The sequence below is a fragment of the Simochromis diagramma genome, unplaced genomic scaffold, assembly GCF_900408965.1.
Source record: "Simochromis diagramma unplaced genomic scaffold, fSimDia1.1 OVJJ01000131.1, whole genome shotgun sequence".
Classification (NCBI taxonomy): domain Eukaryota; kingdom Metazoa; phylum Chordata; class Actinopteri; order Cichliformes; family Cichlidae; genus Simochromis; species Simochromis diagramma.
The window spans coordinates 259,949-267,500 of record NW_024387200.1 but is presented as its reverse complement, the minus strand read 5'-3'; the positions used below and the strand labels follow the sequence as shown (position 1 = coordinate 267,500).

The 7,552-nt window shown below is 39.5% G+C and overlaps 1 protein-coding gene across 3 annotated transcripts in view; it reads left to right on the top strand.

Annotated features, from left to right (window-relative positions):
- Nucleotides 1-703: 703 nt before the first annotated feature.
- The window catches only part of srrm3 (serine/arginine repetitive matrix 3), a 161,068-nt gene continuing 154,219 nt past the window's right edge, over nucleotides 704-7,552 (top strand). Inside the window, exons 1-2 of one of the 3 annotated variants that reach the window (XM_040050247.1) lie at nucleotides 704-1,009; nucleotides 2,534-2,648. The gene's annotated coding sequence lies outside the window, so the exon portion shown is untranslated. Of the gene's footprint in view, nucleotides 2,649-7,552 lie in introns of all 3 variants that reach the window. The other 2 variants (XM_040050248.1, XM_040050249.1) reach the window with 2 other exon arrangements.

Genomic DNA, 7,552 nt, shown 5'->3' with positions numbered 1-7,552 from the left:
AGCCCATTACGTATTCATGATTTGAATCCTGGGTTGTGTGAAATCCCAGAAATAAACCCTAGACAAAGTGAATCTGTGAACTAAGGTGTTGGTCTATTAGGTTATGTTGTGGCAATCCTCGGGTTGGGGGATTTGTGTTCATACTGGAGTGCAAAATTAAAACCAATGGAAGATGGACAAGAAAAGTTCAAAGGCATCAGGTGCTCAGTTTAGAAAAAACTAAGAGGAGGAGAAACGAGCAAAAGATACAGGTAAGCAGATGTATCACTGGATAATGGCAGGTCATCCTGAAACAATCAGAATACTTTATTACTAAGGAAATTATGTGGATTACAGTTGCTCCAAAAAGAAATGGTAAAAATAGTAACAGTAACAGACTAAACTCCAAACAATACATTATGTTACAGATTTTAATATTAATTAGTCAATGTCAATTGTTGATTTGTCCTGTTCTCATTGTATGACGAATTATGATGGCTGTTTGCCGTTTGCATACAACACATACTCTCTCTCTCTTCATATGTGTGTGTGTGTTTCTCTGGTGAAATTCAGTATGATTCTGACAACAGTTTTATGTTAATGTACAATCCTTAATATGTTTTATATGTATGTGTGTGTGTGGGGGGGGGGAGCCGCCAGAGGGAGTGTTCGCCCGGGGCGCCAAACAGGCTAGGACCGCCATTGCCTCTATGTGTCTCTCTCACTTACTCAGTGTGCTTGGCTCCATGCTGCAGTGGCTCCTCCGGATCCATAGAGGGCACTGTGCTGCAGGCAGGGTCTGACAAGCGCAGTGTAGGGGTTTTGTTCCCAGAGCTCCTTGGTGCGCTGTCCACTTCAGCACCACAAAGCCGAGCGGAGGCAGCGGGCTAGCTAACACGGGTGGGACTGAAGATACGGCTTAACATCAGCACCAGCGCCAACCCGAGTCCCAGATACAGAAAATACTGAAAATTAGCCAGCGATATTCGACAGAAACACCGACAGCAACGAGTCAAGCGACTACAAAAAGGTAAGAGTTTTCGAAGAAGCTCAAATAAGATCAAGTTGGTGGATAATAACGGGCATCCCAGAAGAAAAACGCGCTCCCCTTCCCTTCCTGCTTCATAAATACTGCATGACCTTATTAAGGCTGTGTTTACGTTAGCTTCCAGTCCTGTTTGCACAGCACGTATTCGTCTTATTGCGAGTTTGTTAGACACAAAGAGGGACACTTCAGTGGTATAAAGCTGTAGGGTGACCGTATGGGCAGCCTCTCCTCGCTTTGCAGATGGTGCTGTTTTATAACTCGTCGATTTCCGCCCGCTTGCTACCCTGTGACCAGCTGCTGTTTCCCTTTTATTCCCCTCTGTCCTGGCTGCGGGACATTTAATATCTCCGCTACCGTTTTGTGAACCGAGTGGCGTGTTATGTGGCTAAACCGCCTCCGGTGTACCGCTGTTCATTTGCGGAATTAGCCAAGACTGACACAGCAGCAAATTCATCTGTCAAGCTCTGGTTGCATATGTGCATTTGGGTTAAAGGAAATATGTGTAAGCGTGTATAGTTTACTAGTGAATACTTAAAGCTTTCCTATGGGACACCTTATCAGTGATTGTGAATACTTTATGAAAGATATCTATCTATCTATCTATCTATCTATCTATCTATCTATCTATCTATCTATCTATAGCACTGTAAAACTAACGTGTATTGCTGTGCTATATGTGTGCAAATGAACTGTGTGGTAGGAAAGACCTAGAGAAGAATCAGAGTTGAAGCAGATCCCATAGGGATTAGTGTTTGGGGGTTTTTAAAACAAAAAAACAAACAAACATGTTTTTAAAGCATTTATATAATATAAAAGTCGGTATTGTGAATATCATCATACATTTTAATGTATGATGGCTTCATCACCTTTTCCAGGTGATGTCAAATCCCCCTGTGTAATGGAGCAAATGTCATAACGGTTCTTCTTCATAATAGTGATATATGTTTAAATATTACAGAGTGAATACAGCATAATATACGCTCACTGAAATCCCTTCTGTGATAGCCTGGTTACTGTTGCGGAATTTCCCCCTCCTGCTTCTTTAATCCATGAAATTGAAATGTTATAATGTGACACTGGAAAAGAGCCAAAGACTTGGTGGTTCCAGCTTTAAATGGTTGTAAATTCTATATTTTACAACTGCTTGTCAGACAAAATCATCTCTCTGAAGATGTCCCCTTGGGCTTTGGAAAAATGTCACAGACATCTTTCTGTGCTTGCTAAACCAAACAATTAAATAATTAAGGAATATGATCTAATGGCAAAAACCTACAATCCATCATACTGCTGCTTAATTACATTGCGATATGCAGCTCCTGGGCAAAACTCACAAATCCCTCTGCTCTCCGTGCCCACATAGCAAATCACTGTTTGCCTCAGTCCTTATGAAAACCCCATGAATCAGTAATCAGTGCTCTCTTCGCTATCGGGCAAAAAGAAAAAGCCAGCAGGAGTCGAGTGAGTGACAGGACATTGGCGGTGCTGACCTGATACTCTGTTACATAGGACTTGGAGCGGCGCCTTGCTGGCCTGGCCAAACGAAAATACTGACTGAATCTCTGAAAGCAGGAGGCTTCCATTTTGCCACAGCGCTGCCATCGGTGAGATAGGCCCAGGTGAGGTAAGAGGCTGATAGAGGGATTAGCTAGTATTAGGATGTGGATGCTCATAGTGGTGTGAGAGAAATGTCACTCACTCCCACTCTATCTTCCCCTGCCGTCTCTCTCTCTGGCTCCTCTGGCTCCACAAAGCATCTGTCTCCTGCTTGCTCTGCATTCACATTGATCCTAGATGAGCAGTGATACCCCACCGCCATCGTCCCCACCTACCCTCTCTCCGCCAGCACCACAACCACTCTGCAGCATCTCAGTGGTTCTCCTCACTGTCCCTCATCGCCACATGCCGCTTCATGCCTCCCTGCACTCTCCTCTCATGGAGACACACACACACACATGCCTGCTGCTGTCCTGATTCCTCCTCCTCTTTCTGCTCTCCTAATATACTTAGATTGAGTAAAAAGGAATACTATGTGAAGCAAACAGAAATAATATTAAAAGATTATGGGAAATACTGAACTATCCCAAGTATTTCATTTGTAATGACCTGAAGAATACAATATGGATGTTGTGGCAAATAGTCTCAATGAATTCTTTGTAACTGCTGGACCAAATTTAGCCAGAACAATCACTGATCCTGGGAAAGCACAGGAAAAATCGGATACACTGATTGATAGAAATCCATATTCTATGTTTCTCACAGCCGTTGATGAAAATGAAGTTTTTGAAATTGTCAAAAAATGTAAAAATCAGAAATCTTTGGATTGTAATATTGATATGATAGTGGTTAAAAGAGTCATTGAGGCTATTATAAAACCGTTTACATACATCTGTAATTTATCATTTCAAACTGGTCAATTTCCAGATAGAATGAAAATAGCAAAAGTTATACCTCTGTACAAATCTGGCAACAAACACTATTTCACAAACTACAGGCCTGTCTCTTTACTACCTCAATTCTCAAAAATTCTTGAAAGACTGTTTAAAAACCGACTGGAAAAATTTATAGATAAGCATAAACTACTCACCGAGAGTCAGTACGGATTCAGATCAAGCAGATCAACATCATTGGCACTATTAGATTCAATAGAATACATCACAAATTCCATAGACAAAAAGCAATATGTGGCTGGGTTATTCATAGACTTGACAAAGGTATTTGACACAATAGATCATGATATATTAATAAGAAAACTGGAACGTTATGGTGTCAGAGCGGTAGTTTTAGATTGAGTCCGGAGTTATTTAAGTGACAGGAAGCAGTTTGTGAAATTAAATGGTGGTTGCTCCTTATGTATGGACATTGCTTGTGGTGTACCCCAAGGGTCAGTTTTGGGTCCAAAATTCTTCAACTTGTACATTAACGACATCTGTAAAATGTCCAAAGTATTAAAAATGGTTCTCTTTGTGGATGATACAAACATTTTTTGCTCTGGTGATGATCTGCAGAATTTATTGGAGGATATGACTAATGAAATAAGTAAAGTGAAGTTCTGGCTTGATAAAAACAAATTATCATTAAATTTGAATAATTCAGTCAGTGAAAATAAATTTTTGGGGGTAATAATAGATGAAAAACTTAACTGGAGAGCTCACGTAAGATATATTCATTCCAAAGTATCATGAAGCATTGCAGTACTAAACAAGGCAAAACAGGTGTTAGACAGAACATCACTTCATATTCTCTACTGTTCACTGGTTTCACCATACTTAAGCTATTATGCAGAGGTCTGGGGCAATAACTATAAAACCACATTACATTCACTTTTTACTCTTCAAAAAAAAGCAATTCGAATCATCCACAATGCAGGTTATAGGGAATATACAAACTCACTATTTTTGCAGTCTGAAATATTGAAAATTGACGATCTAGTGAAATTCCAAACAGCACAAATTCTATTCAAAGCAAAAAATAAAGAACTGCCAGGTAATATTCAGAGTATTTTTTTTTTTTTTGAAAGAAGGAAGCTATAATTTAAGGCAGCGGTCCCCAACCCCCGGGCCTTGGACCGGTACCGGTCCGTGAGTCGTTTGGTACCGGGCCGCGAGAGTTGAGGCTCAGGTGTGAAATGTATAGTTTTCAGGGTTTTTATCGGTTTTCAGCGTTATTTTGTTATCGTTTTTATCGTTTACTCGGTTTTCCTTGGTCTTTTCACGTGTGTTATGAATAAATTTTCTTTTTTTCGGTACCCATACTAGTTTTATTTTGTTGTATTTATCCGCAACACCTTAAAGGCCGGTCCATGAAAACATTGTCGGGCATAAACCGGTCCGTGGCGCAAAAAAGGTTGGGGACCGCTGATTTAAGGGGTTTTTGTAACTTCAAAACAGGGAAGGTCCGTACTACAAGAAAAAGCTTTTGTGTTTCTGTTCATGGAGTGAAACTGTGGAACAGTCTGAATATGGAATTAAAGCAATGTCCAAACATAAAACAGTTCAAAAAGAGTTGTAAAAATATGATCTTCGCGAACTATAAAGAAAAGGGAAATATTGAAATTAAGTGAATGTCTCTATTTAAAAAAAATAAATAAATAAAAAAAAATTCATGATGTTATATTATAGTATATAGTATATCAGAAATCTGTTCACTATATTTTATTACAAATTATATCAGTAAGGAAGCTGACTAAATATTAACTGATAATTTATGGCAAAGGGGTGGGATTAAATAAGTGTTTACTTCTTCCCAATCCCTTCCCATATGGAAAAGAAATAGTAAAAACATATATGATTTACTCATGAAAGTGGCCACTTTCATGAGTAAATCATATATAAATCATATAAGGCTCACATGATTTACTCATGAAAGTGGCCACTTTCTCATTACTTTCCAGGGCTCTAGAGTGCGACCAATTTGGTCGCAAATGCGACCAAATTTCTCTATGGTGCGACTAATAAAAAATACTTGGTTGCACCGGTGCGACCAAGTATTTTCTCGGAAAAAAAAGTTTCAGCAACCCTGAAAGTCTCCGTGTGTTCAACAACAGGCACACATTATGCCCATGTTGTGTTCTAAACCAATCAGAGATACTCAGAGGCGGGGACCTCTGTGATTGGCCGTGGTCCAGATATTCCTGCAGACCTACTTGTGTTTACGTTTGAAAGTGCGGGCAGGTAGAGAAGGGTGAGTAGCCCAGGTCAGAAGTGTATGAAGTTGGTATTGAGAAAATATGAAAAGAACAATTGATAACTTTTTCGTTAAGTTAAGACCTGATCAGTCCAAAATTCTGAGCCAGCGCTCTGACACGGAGCCATCAACCTCTCCGTTTTTGTCAAACACTGGTCCGGAGACGGCATCAGAAAATGAGCCACATACGATCGACTCCCAGCCGGAGTCCACTGAAAGTAAAAGTGAGAAAATGTATAAATTTCGAATCGAGTGGCTTGACCAGTTTCCCTGGCTAAGATACAGCCAAGCTGACAATATGATGCACTTATTGTCGCGAGTGTGGAAAGACCATGGCAGGCAACACTGCATTTGTCACTGGTGCTAATACGTTTCGAATTGAAACGCTGAAAAAGCATACAGCATCGATAAGACACATTATATGCCGCGATAAATGCTCTGCCAAAATGTCCCCGCTCCCCACTGCCTTTCAGCGGCAGGCAGGAGTAAACAGGTCATCGGAGGAGGCCGAGATGATCATTAAGTTTAACATCGCCTACAATATTGCAAAAGAAGAAGTTCCGTTTACTAAGTTCAAGTCAGAAATAACTCTTCACAAGAAAAATGGCTTGGACATAAACCCCACATACAGCAATGATGTTGCGTGCGCCCAGTTTATAGGCGTAATCGCTGACACACTGAAAAAAAGACGTCAGTGGAAATTGCGAACAGTACATACATGGCCTTCCTGATCGATGGAGACACAGACATCGCCACAAAAGAATGTGTCATTGTGTACGCTCGTATCTTGCAAAAAGGAAGACCAGCGAATATACTGATTGGACACATTGAGGTCCAGCATGCCCATGCCCAAGGCAAGCCATGTCATGTCACGTAGCCTATGTATATGATTAATAATATTACGTCGTGTTACTGAATTAACCATATCTAGCATATTCTTATCATTGAAAATTAAACATAGCAATAATACATGAATATAGAAACTCAAACTGAAAAAGACTGCATTGTAAACTCTTGATCTGATAAGTAAATGGTATTTTTTTAAATTTGTTTAGGAATTTATGCTGCCTCAAAGAAAGCATTTGCTGCTCTTGGGGACCAGTGCAGTAACTGGTTGGATAAAATCATTGCTATGGGGGCTGATGGAGCTGCTGTTAATTTGGGCAGCAAAGGGGGTGTCAAGTTAATCATTTTGAAAGGTTGTTAGTTAATCATTTACAAATCAAAAAAACGTGAACATGTAAAACTGCGGTGTTAAGTAATGCAGTTAAAAAATTTGGGTACGCCTAACTTTTGTGCTTGTACGCCTAAATTTTGTGCTGGTGCGCCTAAATTTTATTTTTAGGCGCACCAGTGCAACCATGGCAAAAAGTTAGTCTAGAGCCCTGCTTTCATATATTTTTTTAGTAAGTATACAAAACATACAAGTTTCATTGTATAATTTTTCAAGGGATCTTATATGTGTTTTCACTCTTGTATGCTTTTCATACAAGTTTCATACAAGACAGATAAAAACCTTATAAGATTTATATATATCTTTTCCATATGGGTTTCAACATGCAAATTAATCAGAACGGCAGCTATATTGAAATGTATTCATTTTTTTTGTGTAGTATTTTTTTTCTCTCTCTTATTTTCTTTTCTAAATGTACCTGTATATTGTTTACATGTTTGAAATAAATTACCAATCAATCAATCAATCAATCTCCCAAAGAGCCAAAACTCTGAGAGTAGAAACAGGGTAGGGTAAGTAGCATTGAAGCAAAACAACCAGACTTTGTCTCACGCAGTCATCTGATGATATTTATAAAGAGACTTAAAGCACAACTGGAGGCATGCCAA